The sequence below is a fragment of the Aethalodelphis obliquidens genome, unplaced genomic scaffold (genome assembly GCF_003676395.1).
Source record: "Aethalodelphis obliquidens isolate GAN/ISIS:26980383/991018 unplaced genomic scaffold, ASM367639v1 scaffold3, whole genome shotgun sequence".
Classification (NCBI taxonomy): domain Eukaryota; kingdom Metazoa; phylum Chordata; class Mammalia; order Artiodactyla; family Delphinidae; genus Aethalodelphis; species Aethalodelphis obliquidens.
In genome coordinates, this window is record NW_020837947.1 from 708,951 (window position 1) to 730,715 (window position 21,765).

At 45.0% G+C, this 21,765-nt stretch overlaps 1 long non-coding RNA gene across 4 annotated transcripts in view; it reads left to right on the forward strand.

Moving 5' to 3' along the window:
- LOC113606579 (uncharacterized) overlaps nucleotides 1-21,765 on the forward strand; it is a 97,381-nt gene that overhangs the window by 36,608 nt on the left and 39,008 nt on the right. For 2 of the 4 annotated variants that reach the window (XR_003427610.1, XR_003427613.1), the window contains one exon: nucleotides 19,353-19,538. This is a non-coding gene — a long non-coding RNA (uncharacterized LOC113606579). Of the gene's footprint in view, nucleotides 1-17,517; nucleotides 19,539-20,196; nucleotides 20,355-21,765 lie in introns of those variants that run through there. The other 2 variants (XR_003427609.1, XR_003427614.1) reach the window with 2 other exon arrangements.

Consider the following 21,765-nt stretch of genomic DNA (forward strand, 5'->3'; position numbering starts at 1 on the left):
CTCAGCGGCCATGGCTCACGGGCCCAGCCGCTCCGTGGCATGTGGGATCTTCCCGGACCGGGGCACGAACCCGCGTCCCCTGCATCGGCAGGCGGACTCTCAACCACTGCGCCACCAGGGAAGCCCTAGATATATTTCTGAAACCCTTAAAGTATCATCCATGGCTCTTAGCTGATCTTTTATATTTTAAAATCAATTTGTCTCTCTAAGCTGAATTTTGGGTGATTCCTCAATATTATATTCCAACCAACTTCTTTCAAATGTGTTTCGTCCTTGCAGGAAATGTTCTGCCACTTTTTTAATATCCATTTTTAAATTTCCGGTATGTTCTTTTATGTACCCACCTTCTTACACTTTGCTGCAGTTTGTAAAATAATTTCTTTCTTTACGTTTGGCTATAGTTCATTCATCTCTTTGGGGATTATAAGCATAACTTATTTTCAATTACTCTTCAGACTATGTTTTTTATTTCAGATTGACCTGGAATGCAGTTATCTTCCAGCTGTTATTTGGTTATCTGTCTTAGCATTCAATTTAAATGTGTTTTTATGATTTTAATTTACAGATTTATTTTTGGTCAAGAAACATGCTTGGTCTTTCCCTTCCTCTTTCTCCACTGCTCTCTCCCTGAATTTGGTTTTTGCAATTGCTTCTTTCCAAGTTGGTTGGTACACAAGCGCTGAACCCGTGACAGGAAGACCCCAGTTCTGGTCATCGGGCAGCTTATGTCAGGGTCTTCTCCCTTGACGACTCTGGGTCTCCGTTAGGCATGTGTTTAGCTCAAACTGCAGCACCAGGTCCTAGTGTAAATGTCAGCCTCCCTTCAGGAACCCGGGAGTCCCCACCATTCCTGGGCTCCAGTCTTTTTGTGGAGACTCACTCCCTGCCCGAAGCCGGGAGCTCAAGGCATAAGCTTGTGTTTCTGTTTCATTTCTGCTCATGGAAGAACTGCCTTGTTTGGAGCCTAGCTATGACAGTTTATTTTTCTCTCGTTATATTTTATATATAGTTTTCTATATGTTTGAAATAAAGGAGGTGCTTCAAAGCTTTAATTAAAAACTTGATCTTAACTAGAAGTTTCATTTAGATATTGAATAATAGAACTGTAAGAGAGGTTAGGAATTCGGGATTTCACACTTCAGATGTAGTCTGCAAACTTAGAAAACAATTCCTAAGTAATCTCACCCTCACCCTACCCCCAAAATAGGCAATCTCCAGATTCATTGCCATAAACTTGACTTCACTTAGTCTGTGAAAACCTATGAAAATTTTGGGCGTTATTGTTGAGGAAATGGCCACCTTCTCCCTTGGTCGGTTCATTCTCAGGTGATGGCTGCAAACCGACGTCATCCATTTCCCAGGGACCTGAAATTCCCACACACTGTTCAGTAACTTTTTTCTCCTTCAGAAAAACTTCTTGGGTTCTGTAACAGTGAGAAGGGTCTCTACTCGATAAAATATGTGAGTGATTATCTCAGTCCAGTTCTTTTTATGCAGCAGTACATTGTGTGTGTGTGTGTGTGTGTGTGTGTGTGTGTGTGTGTGTGTGTGGTCAGTGATATACGGATAGTTTAAACTAGCCCATAAAGTTGATTATCCACTTGGAAGTTCAGCTCCTGAACTTGGGCCCTGTCATCAACACAGGTGAAGCTTTAGGCAGGTCAAGGTTACAATGCTTCACTCTGGAGATTTCCAGGCCATGAAGAGAGTCGCTGGTTCTTTAGAGATATTGGATAAGTAGAAATACCGCACGTTCTTCTAGTTATTTGAAGCACAGATTCTGCCCTTCTGAGCTGGAGTCTGGAATGCCAAGTGGGCTGCGTCTGCGGAGTGTGAGGTGTGGGGAGAGCAGCCCTTGGGATGGTGTCTGGTCCAGCATCTCACTTCTATCTGCATGGAAGCTGCAGAACCGGGAGTCCCACGCCGGCCCGTGAGTGGACTCTGGCAGGTCTGTGGATCCTTTCCTTTCAAGTGGGAAGCACTGCACACCCATTCCCAGCCCTGAGGAGGCAGCGCTGGGAGTCGGAAAAGCTCCCTGCCCCCGACCGCCCCGCCAGACCCCTTCCTGCCCACGGCACCCCCCAGACCCCTTCCTGCTCCCGGCCACCCCCCCAGACCCCTTCCTGCCCCCGGCCACCTGCCCCCCAGACCCCTTCCTTCACCCAGACCCCTTCCTGCACTCAGACCCCCTCCACACCCAGATCCCCCCCGACACCCAGATCCCACCCCCGACACAGCCAGATCTCCACGCTGACCCTGAGCAGCAGGGATTCATTCCCTGGGCCTCACCCTGCAGACTCCCACAGCCTCCTGGAGACAAGCAGACCTGTTAAGTAACCCTCGCCTCCCCAGGGCCTGTCTGCTCCCGGGTGGAGAGCAGCCAGTTCCTGGCCTTACCTGCCCTGCAGGAGTCCAGGGCACATGGGTCAAACTACCTCTAATAACGACGCAGGAAGTTTTTGGGTAGGAAGGACACAGCTGCTGGAAGCCTCTGTGCGGAGGAAATGTCCCGTGGCGTCCCCGATGGCTGGGTGACCCTGCCCCCCCGCTCATCCTGAAGCCTCTGTGTGGAGGATGGGCTGTTCCACAGTGAACGCCTCCCTGGGTTAGTGGCTCAGTGCTGAGCCGTCCGGGGGAGTCTAGCCAGGGCAGACCCCTGTGTCTCCATCCAAATCCCACCCAGGCCCAGAGCCACCTCCCGCAGAGCACAGGGCAGAGACCCGAGCTGGGCCGGGGCTGGTGGAGCTGAGTTACAGGAACGGCTCACGGGCAAAGCCAGAAGGACAACCACAAAATATTTCCACATGTCAGACTTCAGCAAACTTAAACGACGTGGAAATATTTACCCTGGATTAGAGACTTCGAGAAGTAATTAAATTATAGAATTTAAGTCTTTGGAGAGCTTAGCCTTGGCCCATGGTGGGACCGTCTGGAGAGATTTCAGAAACCATGGTACCCAGACCCATCCCGGAAGCTCTGAGTTAACTGACCACGAGTGGGATCTGAGTAATAGCCAAGGACCCCCCATGAGGCCTGGATGATCAGACAACGGGCTGCGACGGGCATGATCTGACCGGTGCCCTGTGGGAGAGACAGGTTACATACCGTGGAGATGCGCGATGCTACAGCGTGGGACTTTCTTTTCTGAAATCTGTAAAACGAAACAGGTGACCATCCAGGCTGCAACGGGGGAACAGTGGTGCGGTGCCTTCTCCAGCTTTTCTCTGCTGTGATGGCCTGTGAAACTAACACTCTCAAATATAAGCTAGTTTTAGCTTTTAATCCAAACTAAATCCTTGCACTTAACTGCCTCTGTCAAGGCAAAGCACCTGTGTGGAGATACTGTTAAAGGTTTCTGCTGTGGAGGTGTTACATACGTTAGTTTGCACCTATATTAGTACTTGCCATATGTGTACCTCAATCCCCAATCTGGAACACAGTTACAGTACTGACCCCACTTGACAGATGATAAAACTGAGGTACAGAGAGGCTGGATAATTTACCAGAGGTTCCATAACTGGTAACTGGTCCACTTGCCTGTGAGTCTGCACTATTTCTGCCTCAATCACAGGGAAATCCTTGCTTTTTTTTTTTTTAACAAGATATTGAATATAGTTCCCTGTGCTATACAGTAGGTCCTTGTTGTTTATTTTATGTATATATACACACAAGTAGTGTGTATCTGTTAATCCCAAACTTCTAATTTATCTACCCTCGCATTCCCCTTTGGTAACCATAAGTTTGTTCTCTGTATCTGTGTCTGTTTCTGTTTTGTAAGTTCATTTATATCATTTTTTTTTTAGATTCCACATATAAGTGAAATCATATGATATTTGTCTTCTTCTGTCTGACTTACTTCGCTTAGTATGATAATCTCTAGGTCCATCCATGTTGCTGCAAATGGCATTATTTTGTTCTTTTGTATGGCTGAGTAGTATTCCATTGTACATTCATACCACATCTTCTTTATCCGTTCATCTGTCGATGGACGTTTAGGTTGCTTTATCCTTGGTCTTCTTACGATTTGATTCCATGCTATCCTCTAAAGTTTTGTGCCAGGTTAAAAAAGGGGAAAGAGAGTTGGAGAGCTCTCCTTTTGTTTTCATGCTGGCTACCAAACAAAATATAGAAATGTAATAGGATAAGGGGGTTTTAATAGTGGATTAAAAAAGATCAAACCCAACCCATCATACTGTCCCCATAAAGAGAGCTAATTCTCATACTGCTATTTCTCCTTTTCTACTCACTGTCCTGTTTGAAGTAACTGCATAAGAACAGCATTGAATATAATCTTAAAATTCTGCTTTAGAGAACATTTGAAAGTCTGTTTTCATTTTAAGTTTCTTCTTTTGATGGGCAAGGCTGAACAGTAAGTTTTTCATGGAGATTTCAGACCTGCCCCCTCATCTACCACACGGTCTCCCAAAGCATGTGAGCAACGCAAATTCTTACCAGGCCCAAGACAAACAACAGCTGTGCCGGAGAGTCTGGCAGCTGATTCGTCTTGGCACAGATATGCCTTGTGTTTCAATTAGGCAGGAACCCAGGTCTGACATGCCTTTCTCCCTTCACGCCAGCAACGTATAGGGGCTTTCTCTCCCTTTGCGTCCATGCTGTTAGCGGTGGCGTTAACGATCAGGGACGCCACCACGTCACAGGACGTGTGGAAGGTGGATTTCCCATCTGGCGTTCCCGTGATCTCCTCGTCACCTCTGCCTGGGAGGGGTAGATGGGTTTTCCGGAGAGCATGGAGTCATGGGTCTCTGGGTGTGAAAGTGTTCAGCTATTGGGACGATTTTCAAATCAAATAGTTTTAAGCAAATAAGACTAAACATGCTTCTTTTACAGCATTTTTCATTAATTGCCCTTAACTCTAACCTACTAAGCAGGATTGAAATAGAGATTTACTCATGCTCACTGCTCAGAGTAAATGCGATGATTTTTCTTGTTCTTTTTTTTTGTTTCTTTGCTTTTGTTTGTTTTGTTTCTTTGCTTTTGTTTGTTTGTTTTGCAAGGATGCTCTGAGTTTGGGGATTTACTTACATTTAGGAAAGACATCTAGTGAAAGGATGGTTTGTAGATAACCCCACAGGCCAAATTAGAAAAACATTGTATCTTATGCTGGATTCATGCAGGAAAAATAGTGCATTGGAAATGTTCGGATTTTATTCGCATGACGGTTATGGCTTACGTTTGGTTACTTCTTGTTACTCACTTTCTCCTCGTTCCTTGTTGACCTAGGACCTCGCTCATGGGGTTTACCACCCTTCACAAGCAAGTCGGTCCTATTTTCTGGGGGTGGCAGCTCTCACAGCAGGCAAAGGCCAGAAGGCCCTGTCCGGCTCCTGACGGGTCAGCCAAGGATTGAGGGTTGCTGTCCAGCCAAGCCAGGCTTTCCCTGCTGTCTTCAAGCCGGTGCCCCTTCTCTCTCTGAAATGCTTTCCTTAGTTTGCACGTGGAGCTCACTTACACATCATGGCACCTTCTCACATTCTAACCAAAATGCAGGAGATATTCCTGGCTGTCACAGAGGAGGGCGATATTTAGATGATAAAATAATAGTCTTTACTATATGCCAAGTACTGTTCTAAGACTTTATTGATGTTAACTTAGTTCTCAGATCCCCTGAAGTAGATGCTGTTCTCATCCCCGTTTTATAGATAAAGAAGTTGAGGCAGAAGAGGTTAGGTAACTTTGTCCCGATTTTATGGATGAAAACATTGAGGCAGATGATCTCGTGTAACTTCACTGAGAGGACACGGCTGCTGAAGGGCAGCTCGAGGTTCGAACCCCACAGCCTGACCCGACCTGTGCCCGGCGCCTGTGCTCTGCCACCTACTACCAACAGTGGACCGTACATTTTTGTATGGGGGACAAGGAAAGTACGAAGGTTCTAGAGAAACTTGTGTTTAGAGAAAAGCAGCTATTTTCAGACCTGTTTAGACAATAAAATATAGTAGGCAGAGCTGTTTGACTCGCCCCTCTTGTTGCAAACTTGGAAGATGGCTCTGACTGAATGAAGAAACGGGCCTCAGAGCTTGTGGAAACACTGACACAAAGGACACATTTAAACACTTGTCTCCCTAATGGCGGAAATCGAGGCAGATGGAGGCTGTGCGCGATGTTTCACGATTATGAGGAAAGCAACGAACAGAAACGTTTAGCGCTTTAGCAACCTGAGCTGTTAGCAACAGATTTACAAGTTAGATGTGTACCGAGTGTGACCAAGTCTGGACTTAGAACCTACAGTGCTTGCCTAGTTTTGGTGTATTCTTCTGTTACTGTTAGAATAAAACCCATCTGGTTATTATTTATTTTTTCAGGATTGCTCCATTGTATGCACATAAGGTGTGTGATATAGAAAAGAGGTCTCTTTTTATGCTTTGGGCATTAAAACACCTAGAGAATATCTCCCTCCCCCAGGTCCCACCACGATCTCGGTAGAGACCGTCCCACTCTCCCAGGTCCCACCACAATGGGGTTGAGGAACATTCCTCTCACCCAAGGTCTCCTGAGCCCCTTTGCAGTCAATTCCCTCTTCCCGCTCTGGCCACATTTGATTTCTGTCCCTGCGTGTCTTTTCAGGAAGCCCTATAAGCTGGATAATACGGTGTGTGTTTGGTGTGTGCATTCTTCCGTGTAGCCTAATGCTTTCTGGGACTTTCTCATATTGTTGCACCTGCCAGCAGTTTGCTCCATTGCATGGTTATCACACTTGGGGTAAACAGTCACCAGTTGTGGATGTTCTGGTTGCCTGAATTTTAGCCTGTTATGAATTTAGCTACAGAAACATCCACGAACAGCTCTTTGTGCCAACATACGTTTTCATTTTCCTTGGCTACACACTTCCATCTGGGGTCTCTGGCTCACATATTAATATACGTTTTGCTTTATAGGAAACTTCCAAGCCATTTTCCACACGACCATGCAATTCTGTGTTCCCAGCAGCTGGGAATGTATGAGAATTCCACTTGCTTCACGATGAGGGTAGGGCATTTTCTATTCTAGCACCAGCTGAATATAAAGCAAAAAGTGATTATGGGCCCATTTCAGTTATGGATAGACCTGTGTGAATCCCTAGGAAACCATGGCCCACTGCATTCAACTGTGCACTTAAAAATACATCCTGATTGATAGTTATCCCCAAATGCAGGATCGTTTCAACATCAGAGGATCTAATGACTTAACTCACTACTTGGATAAGAGAAAATATTTTGTATTATCTCAGTAGACACAGAAGAAGCATTTACATCCACTACTGTTTAAAATTAAAAGGAAATCTAGCAATGTAGGAATGGAAAGGAGAGTTTCCTTATATGCCAAATTATATGCCAAATTTTAGAGCAAATACTTTACATAATGGACAAATTTTACAAGCACTCTCCTTACAATCAGGCACATGACAAGGGTAACTATTCTGACAGCTCCTTTTCACATAATACTGGGGATCTTGGCCTATAGAACAAGGAAAGACAAATAAATGAGAGTGAAAGGGCTTGAAAGAGGAAAGACAAAGCTCTCATTAGTTGCAGATGATTTGAGTCATTCAACTGGAAAAACTAATAGAATCATTAAGCTATTAGAACTAATATGATTCAGCAAGGTTGTTGCATGTAATAACTAGTTACAATTACCAGTACACCAATAGTAAGTAACAAAACTTAAAAATAAGATTTCCTTCATAATACCAAATAACTCTTGAAACTATCTAGGAGCTGAACTACAAAAAACAAATAAAAAATGACCATGGAGCAAATTTTAAAACTCTAATAGACTACATAGAAGATCTAAATAGTATTCCCCATCCTTCTATAATTTAAATTACAGCCTAATACTATAAGGATGCCAGTTCTTCACTATTTTATAAATTTATTGCAATCTCAATCAAAATTCCAGTAGCACTCAATAAGCTTGTTCCAAAAAACATATATTGGAGAAAAAAGACCCATAAAAGCTCAGTCAACTTCATATTTTCCCTATTAGATAATGAGAACTACGTCAAAACCACAGAAATGAAAGCAATATGTTATTGGTTCAATAACCGAAATAAAGCCAGAGGAATACAGTAGAGAATTCAGAGATATTTGTGGATTTAATATTTATTAAATATGGCACCACAAAACAAGAGGGAAAAGAGAGATTATTTGGTACAATGTTTAGGAAAAATTAGCTCTCTATTTTGAAAAGAAATAAAACTGTATTTCTATTGAAAAATGCATACATCTGATAACGCTAATATCTAAGTTTGAAAGGTAAAACTGTAAGTAAGTAGAATAAATTATAGGAAAGTAACTTTGTGACCTATGCTTGGGAAAGACTTTTTTTTTTTTACATCTTTATTGGAGTATAATTGCTTTACAATGGTGTGTTAGTTTCTGCTTTACAACAAAGTGAATCAGTTATACATATACATATGTTCCCATATCTCCTCCCTCTTGCGTCTCCCTCCCCGCACCCTCCCTATCCCACCCATCCAGGTGGTCACAAAGCACCGAGCTGATGTCCCTGTGCTATGCGGCTGCTTCCCACTAGCTATCTATTTTACGTTTGGTAGTGTATATATGTCCATGCCTCTCTCTCGCTTTGTCACAGCTCACCCTTCCCCCTCCCCATATCCTCAAGTCCATTCTCTAGTAGGTCTGTGTCTTTATTCTGGTCTTACCCCTGGGTTCTTCATGACATTTTTTTTCCTTAAATTCCACATATGTGTGTTAGCATACGGTATTTGTCTTTCTCTTTCTGACTTACTTCACTCTGTATGACAGACTCTAGGTCCATCCACCTCACTACAAATAACTCAATTTCGTTTCTTTTTATTGCTGAGTAATATTCCATTGTATATATGTGCCACATCTTCTTTATCCATTCATCCGATGATGGACACTTAGGTTGTTTCCATCTCCGGGCTATTGTAAACAGAGCTGCAATGAACATTTTGGTACATGACTCTTTTTGAATTTTGGTTTCCTCAGGGTATATGCCCAGTAGTGGGATTGCTGGGTCATATGGTAGTTCTATTTGTAGTTTTTAAAGGAACCTCCATACTGTTCTCCATAGTGGCTGTACCAATTCACATTCCCACCAGCAGTGCAAGAGTGTTCCCTTTTCTCCACACCCTCTCCAGCATTTATTGTTTCTAGACTTTTTGATAATGGCCATTCTGACCGGTGTGAGATGATATCTCATTGTAGTTTTAATTTGCATTTCTCTGATGATTAGTGATGTTGAGCATGCTTTCATGTGTTTGTTGGCAGTCTGTATATCTTCTTTGGAGAAATGTCTATTTAGGTCTTCTGCCCATTTTTGGATTGGGTTGTTTGTTTTTTTGTTATTGAGCTGCAAGAGCTGCTTGTAAATTTTGGAGATTAATCCTTTGTCAGTTGCTTCATTTGCAAATACTTTCTCCCATTCTGAGGGTTGTCTTTTGGTCTTGTTTACGGTTTTCTTTGCTGTGCAAAAGCTTTGAAGTTTCATTAGGTCCCATTTGTTTATTTTTGTTTTTATTTCCATTTCCCTAGGAGGTGGGTCAAAAAGGATCTTGCTGTGATTTATGTCATAGAGTGTTCTGTCTATGTTTTCCTCTAAGAGTTCGAGAGTTTCTGGCCTTACATTTAGGTCTTTAATCCATTTTGAGCTTATTTTTGTGTATGGTGTTAGGGAGTGTTCTAATCTCATACTTTTACAAGTACCTGTCCAGTTTTCCCCGCACCACTTATTGAAGAGGCTGTCCTTTCTCCATTGTACATTCCTGCCTCCTTTATCAAAGATAAGGTGCGTGGGTTTATCTCTGGGCTTTCTATCCTGTTCCATTGATCTATCTTTCTGTTTTTGTGCCAGTACCATACTGTTTTGATTACTGTAGCTTTGTAGTATAGTCTGAAGTCAGGGAGCCTGATTCCTCCAGCTCCATTTTTTGTTCTCAAGATTGCTTTGTCTATTCAGGGTCTTTTGTATTTCCATATAAATTGTGAAATTTTTTGTTCTAGTTCTGTGAAAAATGCCAGTGGTAGTTTGGGGAAAGACTTTTTAGACAAAATTTGGAAAGTATAAAACACTAGACAAAAAAAACTTGGGTGAATTTATTTTCATCAGAGTTAAAGATCTATTTTCAGTGACGAACACCATGACAAAGTTAATGGCCAGTAGCTGACAGTAGTACTTACAAATGAGTAATATGTGAAAAAGTGGACCTGGATTCTTGCTGCATCTCAGAGTCACTTGGGGCCTGTGTTTTGGTGTTCCTGTTTTTGCCTCACCCCACCCTAAATGAACCCAAGTCTCTAGGAGTGGACATGGGCACTGGTATTTACCTGGAGCCCACCACCATGTGATAAAGGTTCATAATGAAGCCCACCAATTGAGAAAGATTATTGTGTGTACCATCCTGGAGACTTAGTATAAAGTATGGGTTTATTATTATTTAACTTTTCTAGAACTCATTTTGTTCCATCAATGACAATTAAATTTCCCCCTACTTCTGGTTATTTCTAGCTAATATCCCCTCAAATAGTCCCTCTTCTACATTTTCTTGGATTTCTCTTCTTCTGGAATTCCTATTAAATGAATATTAGACTTAGTCTGTCATCTAAACTCTCTTTCACATTTTTCATCCTTTCAACTCTATGAGCTACATTCTGGATGATTTCTTCATATCTGTTTTCCAGTTCACTAATCCTATCTTCAGCTGTTTCTAATCAGCTCTTCAGCTCTTCACCCATCAATTGACTCTTTATGTTCAGTAACTACTCTTATTTCTAGTTTCACTTTGGTTCTTTTCAATCTTTCCATTTTTTATTATGGTGCCTATACTCTTATTACATTTCTAGTCATTTTAAACAATTGATTTAAAGACTGTATATGATATGGCTCTATTGTCTAAAGTTTTTGTACTCCATTTCTGCTGATAATTGTATCCACCAACTCTACTTCATGGGGAAATATTCAAAGATGACGATGATCAGAGTTTATCGTGAGGGTCCTGCATGGCTTTAGTTGAAGGAATGATTGAGGAGGGTCTTGGCTTGCTCTGTGAGGTGCTCTGGGAGTCTTCCTGGCCAAGACCACATTTTTTTGTTTTTGTGAGCTCCTTGGCTTGGATATTCTTGTTTCATGTAGCATAAGTTAAAACTGCAAGAGCAGCCCTGTGCTTATGGATTTTGGAGGCAATTTCCTCACCTCAAGCTAAGGTAGCCTTGTCTCCTGGGCATCGGGTGGTCTTTCTAGTCCACGCTTCACTCAACTTTAGACACATGAACCTTCCGGCTTTGTGTGGCTTCCTCAGTCCCAGCTCCCTTCCTGAGATCCCAGGCCCTTGCCTTCTGTGTCCACATGGCCAGTAAAGCCTGTGTCCCTCCCCTTCTTAAAACAGAAGCCAGTGATTTCCTGAGGCTGACAGAGTGTGCCTCGTAAGCTTACCACACTGTCTCTTTTTCATTTTTGCCCTTGTTTTCTTGCCTGCTCAACTATATACATTCATGCATCCTGGGCAAACCCTGGAATTGTTGTAATCTTCACACTAACTGCCCTAGAGTTTGCTAGTGGAATCAATAACCCTGCTTCAGTTGGGTATCCTAATCTCATTTCAGGAATGGTGTCAACCCTGTCCCTCGTAGCTTGTCTTTTAGCCTCCCCACTGTTCTGGGAACTTTCTACCATATGGTTATCATAGGTGCATCAAGTCGCTGAACACACAATCCCACTCAGGTCAAATTTTGAAACTGAAGCTGAGAGGAAGCAGTGGCAGAGCTGAAACCTGGTAGGTTAAGTGATGTAGATTTCTGTTGTTTGTTTTGTTTTCTTCCGGCCATGTGGACCAGAGAATTAGGAAGACATGGTTTCCAAAGGGAAAGAAGAATAAGGAATTCATGTATCAAGGAGCAGACACAGGTGATGAGGACAGAGTCCTGCTGACAGTTAAGTCTATGGCTTTAGCCTTTCCTGACTCCAAAATCCATTTTGTTCTTTGCTTCTTTTGATATTCCCATAACACATAATAAAATGCCTTCTGTTAAGCTAGTCCAAGTTGGGTTTCTGTCCCTTGCAACCAAAGGAGTCATTCATGTCCCCCTCTGAGTTCTCACAGTGACTTTCCAGTCCTCCCTGCAGATGAATTGGGAGAGTTTTCCTTTTCTTGATTCTGGGTTGCACTTTGATACCTGGCTCCAAAGGGACTCAGGTCATGTCTATACGTCTTTAAAAAAGCGTCTTCTAGAGCTAAGTCATTCGCTGTCTTCCTACAGCTCCGTTTTCCATGATGCTCCCGCATCTGCCCTGCTGCCTCCTTTTCTCTCTTCAGCCACCAAGTGACACCTGCTCCACAGGGACCAATGCAGTCACTGGGGGTCGTACAGTGTATATTCCAAGTATATCAAGGGAGACCTGACATTCTGAGGTTAATTCCTGGCCAAATTCGAACAAAATCCATGTGAATAAGATCTACTGCCTCTACCCACTGGATTTTGCTGCTTTTCTCTTTTCTTAGTGGTTCAAGAGTTTGGAAATAGAAGTGCTACTGCTATCTGAAAATTGTTTATGTTGTTTCAAGATCCGTTCTAAGAAAGGGTTATTAATGTTCTAAGATGTTGTTAGCATGAGATTTGTAGCAGTGTTTTGCAGATGGAGCTATTTTTTTTTATCCTGGTTGTGTGTGCTTTATCATCATTGTCTCTGATATAATCCAATTCAAGAGAAATTTTAAAATAAATGTGACCCATGCCCATGAGTATAAAATTATTTTGGATCTTGTGAATGAGTGCAATTCTGCCCCAGTGTGAAATCTCTCTTTTAGCCTTTTATTTGAAATAAGAACTAAGTTCTCCTTCTAGAACAGTACGCATCCTTGGGCCCAAATCTGCACTGTCAGCATCAGTTTATCATATCAGGTCATTACAATCACCAGGCCTTGATCTTCCAGCCTCCAGACTGTGAGAAATCAATGTCGGTTGTTCATACACTGCCCGGCATTTGGTGCTTTGTTTAAGGCCTGAACTGGCCAAGACAGGGTGTTTGTAAGTGTCTGGAGGACGCACAGTGAGCTAGAGCAGTGGGTCAAGCCCCTGCTGGTGGCCCATCCGTGCAGAGGCCTCCCGTTGTTTCCTGGCACCAGCCCACTCAGGGCCCCTGGGCTGGGCCATATCACCATCTCCAAAGCACCCCTGGGCCCAGAGCCAGAGCGTGCGGGTTTCTATGCAGTTCCCGCACCCCATGTGACTGCGGGAACTCTGAAGGTCCATCTGCCCCCACCACAGCAGACACAGTGTTTATTACACAGGTGCAGACACGAGGAACACTGGACCCAAGATCAAAGTCAACCTGACCTTGAGACAGCTAACGGATTTTGTTTAAATTCTTGACCGTAATACTGAAGGGAGTATTGAAGCGACTTAGGAAGATGTATTGGCGGACGTTTGCGAGATGGGCTAGAAGGAGGGTGGGTGGATGAGGACAAAAGCTGAGGCGCAGGTCGGGTGATTCCAGTGTGAGGGACCAGGACCCAGCCTAGCACAGTGGCCGTCTGAAGGTGGGAGCAGGCGACGACGACAGGTATTGGAAGGAGAGGCAGTGATGGTTAGATGCTCAGTGTGTCGTTTGAATAGAGGGAAGGTTCAAAGCGTCATCCAGATTTTATATCGTTTGACAGATGGGCATCACAGTAGGATGAGTGTGAGTTAACTGGATTTGAAGTTATACTGTGACATCCAACTGGCCATAGATAGCGTAACATTTTAAATATAGAATTTCAGTGCAGATCAGAGGTCACTGTGAGGCACCTAAAAACGTCAGAGTGGCAGCCCTATGCGTCATGCACGCGGAAATGACCGTTGACTGGACAAGGCTAAGGTCACTGATGTTAGAGTAGTTCTGTCGAGGCGCTTGGCAAAGGGCAGGTTCAGAGCATGTTTTTCAGGCCCCTCTGGCCCTGCTACGGAGATCTCTTTCCGCTGACAGAGTGTTCAAACTACGGACTTCCAGTGCTTCCTTAGCCTTTAGAAGGAAAAATCACTTCATTTATTTGTTTTTTAATCAAGTTGATGAAAACAGCCCCCATCCTGTTTTTTTTTTTTTTTAAATCCACTACTCTTTGGGGAAAAGAGATAGCTGGGGGTCTCTGAGGTAAGCCTGCCCAGTGCTGGTGTGATTAGAACATTTAAGCCAACCTGGGACCTTGCGAAGGTGACTGTGAACTCAGCGCAGCCCCTCAGGACCCGGAGTCAAGGGTGGAATTTGGAGCAAGGAACAAGCTCTGAGTCCTCAGACCTGGCAGTAACTAATGGCTAGGACTCTACTCAGGCAGATGTTGCTGCAACTGTCCTAGTAAAGGACGCAGCCACTGTCCTGCTGTGACCGGCAGGTCCAGTCCCCGGTGGCGCCCTTAGTGAAGCCCAGGACCCTGGCGCCGGCTCTGCAGGGACCCAGCCCCACACGGTCTGGGTCCCAGTTCCTACCAAGGTTATGGCCAGGTCAGCACAGGCTGGGGTCCCGGGTCAGTACACAGCACTCATTTCCCCATCTGAGGTCAGGCCGGTTAGACACGGGAGTCGGGAGACGGAGAATGGAAAGCAGCCTTACGGCCGAGAAAGCGGATGGGAGGCAGGCTCACCTGGGGCCGTGTTGTCCCGCCACCTCCCTGCCCCCAGTTCACGTGGTGAAGGCCTGACGCCTCAGTGGCCGTATTTGGACGAAGAGTTGAATCGGCCCTAGGACTGGCAGCTGTCTAAGAGGAAGAGCGCCCTCCACGTGCCCAAGGGGCGAAAGGCCACGTGCGCATATGGCGAGAGCGCAGCCTATGACCGGGGAGTGGCCTCACCAGAGCTGACACCCTGCCCTTGGATTCAGCCTCCAGATGTGTTGTTAAGCCCCCCGGTGTACGGTGCTCTGTGAGGGCAGCCGGCGCCCATAAGCCTGGGGCCGGAGGCTTGCGGGCCTCTCCCGAATTCTCTCCCGGAGACGCAGCCCGTGCCTTGCGGGGCTGGTGCCACCGCAGCCGCCCCACCACGCGGCCCGGGGAGCGAGTGGGAGGGAGGGTTGGCCAGGCACCCTGGCGCTTGGGCCTGACCCAGCCGCCCCACCCGTGCCCGCTGGGCAGCAGTGGGTGCAGGGAGGGTCCCGGCCCACGGTGTCCCGGGCCCCCTGCACGGGAGGCCCCGTCCCAGTGACCGTGGATCCAATGTGGTGCGTCTGGTCCCTGAGCTCTCATGGTTGTTTGGGACCGTGGGACGTTTAGAAAGGACCCCTTGTCCCCTTTGGGCGGTGTAGACGGATTGATTCTGAGCTCGGCAGTGACAAATATTAGAATAGCAACAAAATGCAGTTTGGATTAATCACGTGTAAGCATAGCACCTGTTCTATATATAGATCTTACTATTTTTAATGCGTTTTGCTCTGTGGTCTAGAAAATTGCAATAAGGAAAACGTACCCCTTAAGCTTACTCTCCCCATAGGTTTCTCAGTTAATAAAAGGTGATCGAAACCACACGTGTTTTATTTTCCATCGCAGCCTGTCACAGCCACCTTGGGCGGCAAGCTTCAGCTGTTTCAGGCAGAATGACGCCGGCCTGTGGGCTGGAGGCCGCCGGGGGCCCGCATGGGGCCTGTGTGTGGGTGCTCGTCCTGTGAGCGGCCGGCCGCGTCTATGCTGCCCTCATATCCGTGGCCTGCCCACGCCGCAGAAGGAATCCCTGCCCTGGAAGAATGGAAATGGCCTCGAGCACTTGTGCCCAGAGTTTAGGAAAGTTAAAATAGAAAGTTCTTCAATAAGAAATAACCTAGTATTTGTTTCACAACTTAGACTTTGCAGAGAGAGAGGGAAGGGGGAGAGAGAGACAGACACAGACAGAGGGACAGAGACAGAGACAGAGGTTGGGAGGGAGGGGGGAGAGTTCACTTTGGGGCGGTGGGAACACAGCTGTGGTGGTCCTAACCCCAGGCCTTCTGGTTGATGTGCCCTAGTTTTACTGGGTGAACTGGCCTTTGCCCGGGGCCTCCATCTCACACACCTTAGCTTCCGGGCCTCCCCCTGCTGCTGTGGATGACCGTCCAGTGGGGACAGGGTCCAGTCGCCCCAACACAAGTTCCTCAGAGATGTATCTGCCTCCAGAGGTCCCACAACCAAGTCTTTCTCAGATCCCAGAAGAGTCAGGATGCTTCTAGAGCAATTCCAGGTACAAATGACCAACAACACGGGAGGCCATCCACATGGAAACACCCTGTGAAGATCTAGTGTTTCCTGCCCCATCTGGACCCCTCTGAGCGCCCCAACTACCCCTACTCCCCTTGCTCCCCAGAGACATGATCCTCCAGCCCCTCAGAAATGTCTGGGGCTGGATTCCTGAGCTCCTCACTGCGATTCCAAACACTGACCATAGATATCCACACTTCTTGCAGAACGAGAAGCAAAATTTTAGCATAACTAATTTTAATTTTTCTAACATTTGCAGTTATCCAGACATTTTTATCCATTTATAGTAATCATACTGTTCTTCTTTGTTAAAGTAAATTTCACTTAAAACTAGTTTAAAATAGGTCAATGGAGCGTTCTATGGGCAAGTGAGCCCATAGAACCTTATTTAATAGTCTTAAGTTCAGTTACATCATTAAAATTTAGAAATTTTTGCAATATTATTCTTAATTCTGGTAAAATACACATAAAATAGAAAACACCATCTTTAAGTGTACAGTTCAGTGGTATTAGCTACAGTCTCATTGCTGTGCAACCATCACTAACATCCATCTCCAGAACTTTCTCCTCTTGCAAAACTGATATCCGGTCACCGTTAAATCCCAACTTCCCCTCCCCGTCCCAGCCCTGGCGCCCACCATTCCTCTTCCTACCGTTCTACATCACGTGGCTCCTCCAGGGACCTCGTATAAGTGGAAGCACACAGTATTTGTCCTTTGTGACTGGCTTTCTATGGAGCATCATGTGCTCAAGGTCCATCGGTGTTGTAACAGGTGTGAGAATTTTCTTCCTTTTTAAGTCTGAACACTATTCCGTTGCACTGATGGACACGTGGATTGCTTCCACACTTTAGCTATTTGTCAAGGGTGGAATTTGGAGCAAGGAACAAGCTCTGAGTCCTCAGACCTGGCAGTAACTAATGGCTAGGACTCTACTCAGGCAGATGTTGCTGCAACTGTCCTAGTAAAGGACGCAGCCACTGTCCTGCTGTGACCGCACTGTGATGAGCACAGGTTTCCAAGTATCTGTTCAAGACCTTGCTTCCAATTCTTTTGGAAAAATACCTGGAAGTGGAATTGCTGGATCATGTGATAATTCTATGTTTAATTTTTTGAGGAACCTCAAAGCATCTGTACCATTTTACATTCCCACCAACTGTGCACCAGATTCTGTTTTTTTGTTTTGTTTTGTTTTGTTTTTTTGCGGTACGCGGGCCTCTCACTGCTGTGGCCTCTCCCGTTGCAGAGCACAGGCTCCGGACGCGCAGGCCCAGTGGCCATGGCTCACGGGCCCAGCTGCTCTGCGGCACGTGGGATCTTCCCGGACCGGGGCATGAACCCGCGTCCCCTGCATCAGCAGGCGGACTCTCAACCACTGTGCCACCAGGGAAGCCCCGATTCTATTGTTTTTAACGTGCCAGTTTTGTGTATGACTTTCATACTAAATGTTAGTTTATGTTATATATTGCTTTCATTTTTATATAAATTTTCTCCAGAGTAAGTCCTGAGTCCCGTTACATCAAATGTGACTTTAAGAAAATAATTAATTTAACATTATTTAATGTCAATAAAAATAGCTAAATAATATAGTAAGGGAAAACCTCTAACGTGTGAGCTTTATCAAGGGAAGATGCAGGACAGAGTGAATTGGGAAAAGCCATGCCAAGCTGAGGGTGTGGACAGCAGGGCTCCGGGGCCGCTGACTCAGGCTAGGGGTGGACTGTTCTGCACTCAGAAGGCCTCCCCGGCTGGTCTCGATGCACAGCAGTACTTCTGCACACACCACCAGCAAGGGGCAGGGTGTTGCTGTCATTGGGTGCTGCCTAAATCTCTCTTGTTGAAATATAATGTTTGTGTTTTATCAGCATCATAAAGCAATTACACATTTTCAAGCAATGAGCAAGTGTACCATAAGTAAAAGTGAACGGTTCTTCTGCCTTCCTCAGAGAGCAGTATTAAAAATAATGTATTTATATCGAACTTTTAATTTTTAACTAGATCTCATTTCATTATTCCATTTTTATAATAACCATTGGAGTTTGATAGGAATTATTTTCATTTTCCAAATACTTGACAAAGGCTGTGTCACAGTGAGAGGAGTGATGAAATTTCATCTTGGAAAACCCATTTTAATGCATTCTTTTCACATACCAAATTCATAGGTTTAATCAGGTTGAGAGGAACTGGCTTTTGTCAGGTAGATGTGAAGGACATTGTTGCACCAGGCTTCCTAAGATGCTTTCACCAGGATAAAGACTGCTGGGATGGCACAGGTGGTGTGTCTGCTGGTGGAACCAGCATTGGAGATGGGAGGGGTGATGCTTGTGACGTGGAGGGTAGAAACCAGGGGGTGGAGGGCATCCTTGCTGAGAGAAAAAGACCCCACAGGAGGCTTCTGAGGAGGCCAGACTGGAGAGGTGACCTCCTGAGGGCCGTGGGAAGACATCTCATACATGACAACCAGTGGTTTCAAAAGCATCTGGTGCATTGTGGGAGGTGAGCCGGACCATCGTCTTGACCCCATTAGGATTTTGCTAGGCAGGCGTTCCCCATCTTACGGGCAGGTAGGCTGAGGCAGCCTCCTGTGAAGGCCTTGTTCCAGGCGGGCTGCCTGGAGGAGGCAGGATGGTGAGGAAGCCTGCTGGCAAGCGCTTGGCAGGGGAAGTGGCACTGCTCTCCAGGGAGCCTGGCCTGGGATGGAAAAGTAGGAAGAGACGTTCCCCATCGTTAGAGGGCTGCTGTGCAGCCTGGCGGTTGGCTTTTCTTTGTGATTCAAGAGCCTAACTGAAGCACCCCCCTCAGAGAGGGCATCTGCTCCCCTGCAGGAGGTCTCCAGCAAACGCACCGTGGCCACACTAGCGAGAGCCAGGCCGCTTCCTCTCGGAGGCTCCTCTGTTTGGAGGATCCTGGTTGATTTTGATAACTGACCGTTTGGGCCACTTGTTTTTTCCTCTTCTCATGCTTTACATTCCTATTCCTATGTTTTATCAATAAATTCACCAATAAAGAGTGAGGCCTTGAAACCCTGGGCTCCCACCCTCAACCCCAAGAAAAGCAGAACCCAGGCCCATGCATTCTTTCTCTCTCTCTCTCTCACTCTCTCTACCTGTGACCTCGCTGTGTGGCCCCAGGTGTCCTGGGGTCCTGTAAATAATAAACCTTTATTTTTTTCAAAGTTTCCTGAAGATTTTTGCTGAAGGATGTCTTGCGATCATAATAAGAACCACAAGGGCCGGTGCAACCACAACATTGATTATTGATAGGCTGAGATCAACACAATAAATTGGTGTCGTGATTGCACTTGGAATTAACCAAGGGTGATGCTCTTTACCTGCAACTTGCTTAACAACCATCTGACTCAGGTGAGTAACACCATCTGGGGAAGGACCACTGCTTGGCGGGGGTTGCAAGCTGCTATGTGCTTCTCTTATTATCGCCTCTGTCGTGTGTTCCCTGTGGTGTTGATCCAAAGACCACGGCTGCCATAACAATCCAACACTCTCCCAAGAGCAGTGTGATCAAGGCCATCTGTCTAATGACTAACTATAACGGCCTTAGTTGACTATTAATGTGGGGAGGGTTCTCCATGCCTTGAGGCCAAGAGGTGGATTGGATGGCAAGGCTATTGTCATGGTCCAAGGAGAGGCTCTGGGCTAAAGGACGTGAGGACAGGATTCCGCAGGTGAGCAGGACGAGAGACCTCTGCCTTCAACCTCTGACTCAGTGAGTTGCGCCCGGACTCCGTGTCCTAACCCAGAAGAGTGAAGTAACCTTGCACCCAGAAACCAGTGGCACCACCCCTGACCCAGTGGGATATTATGGATCCAGTCCCTGGTGTGATGTTGCTAAAAAATAATGGACAAATATAACGTCCGGAACACCTGGTGCCAGCACTTCCTATGAACCCTGAGGAGGTGCATCAGCTCCTTGACAAATGCAAAACACCATGGAAGGCTCCTGGGTGTTGCTCTGTGCCGTGCACACCAATGTGCCAAACTCTGGATTAGGTCCCAGAGGCCTGGCGGCCTTTCCCAAAGACTCTCTGCATTGCCCAATGGAAGCAGACCCCAATCCCGGAGAGGTGTCTTGGGACACCCTGGAGAGGAAAGAGGCCACCTATGAAGGGGGCTCACAGTGACATCATCCCGAATGTTCCAGTGGCAACACAGAAGATTCAGGTAACAGGACAAAATCAAATAGGAACTGAGATCAGAAACTACACCTTAGTTAAAATGCAAACTTTTATTGAAGATTTTATGCAGCAGAAAGGAGAGAGGGGAATGAATTGGCTCTTGTGGGATTTTTTGTTTGTTTGGAATGAGCTCTTATTATTCACAGCTGCCAGAGTGCACCAACTCGCTGGTATCTCTAAACATCTTAAACTCTATAACATTCTTAAAGTTCCTGTAATTAGGAGGAGTAGCCTGTAAAAGTAAATCTCTGGACTCAAGGTCAAATAGGCCCTCCTCAGGGTTGGAAATAAAGAGGGGGTCATTAGGGTCACTACTGTCACGGAAATGATAAACCCATTGGGCTTCTAAGGGTTAAGAATTCTAAGTAATATATGTTATTAAAACGTCTAGAAATAAGGAAACGTCTACACGCAAGGAAAATAGATGTGTTTTTGGGTACGAAACATATGAAGATTTTTTTTTTTTTAAGTAAAAAGAAAATAAATTTGTCCTAAAGTAAAACTGGTTATTTCAGAATGGGAAATAGGAAAATAAAGGACAAAATGGGGTATACAGTTGGGAAGAGAGAGAGAAAAAGAATTTTATCTTGTGTAGTGAAGTTGGGTAAACTTGGATCATTATTATAAGGTGGGTGTGGTTTTTTTTTTAACCTAAGCTTTAATAGCAATAGTATGCTTATGTAATTTTCTTTCATCAGCTGAAAGGACAAAGTTTTCTTGGAGTATTGGTATGCTTCTGATAGATTACAGAATGCTTTTCTTTACCATAAGTAATCTGGCTAGAAAGCAAAGGTTTTGTGTTTTATCAGAAGAAATCATGCTAAAACTTCTTTATGGATATTCTTGTATGGATATGTGTTATTGATATGTGTTCCAGAAATTATATGAAATTCCTAGAAGTCTTATATGTATGTTATCATTTGTAATTCTCATTATCATCTTAAAATGTTGTATGTCACAGAAATAACCAAATTTCCTTGCCAACTGCATTATAATGAATTCTCATTAGATATTTAATCATGATCATTTCTAGGTCTTTTGTCATTTACAGTTATTGTTTTACTCTGACGCTTTTTACAGATGCGTTTCATATTCAGAGATTTTCATGGAGAGGTCTCTGACAAGTATTCTGGAAGATAGGTTTCTGGTAATGCTCAGATCACACCGCTGACCTGGGTAGGAGTTTACGTGACACTGTATTCATGAAACTGCCAACCACGGGTCAAGGTCAACGAGAATTAATTACCTGGGAGCGAATGAACGGATGAGGGTCATTACAATTCTGTGACTTTTTTTGAAACACTGTTGGTTCTTTAACCTTTTGTTTTTTCCAGATTTAGGGAATCCTATTCTCTTAAGCTATCTATGATCTACAACGATTTGGTAAAGTATATCTT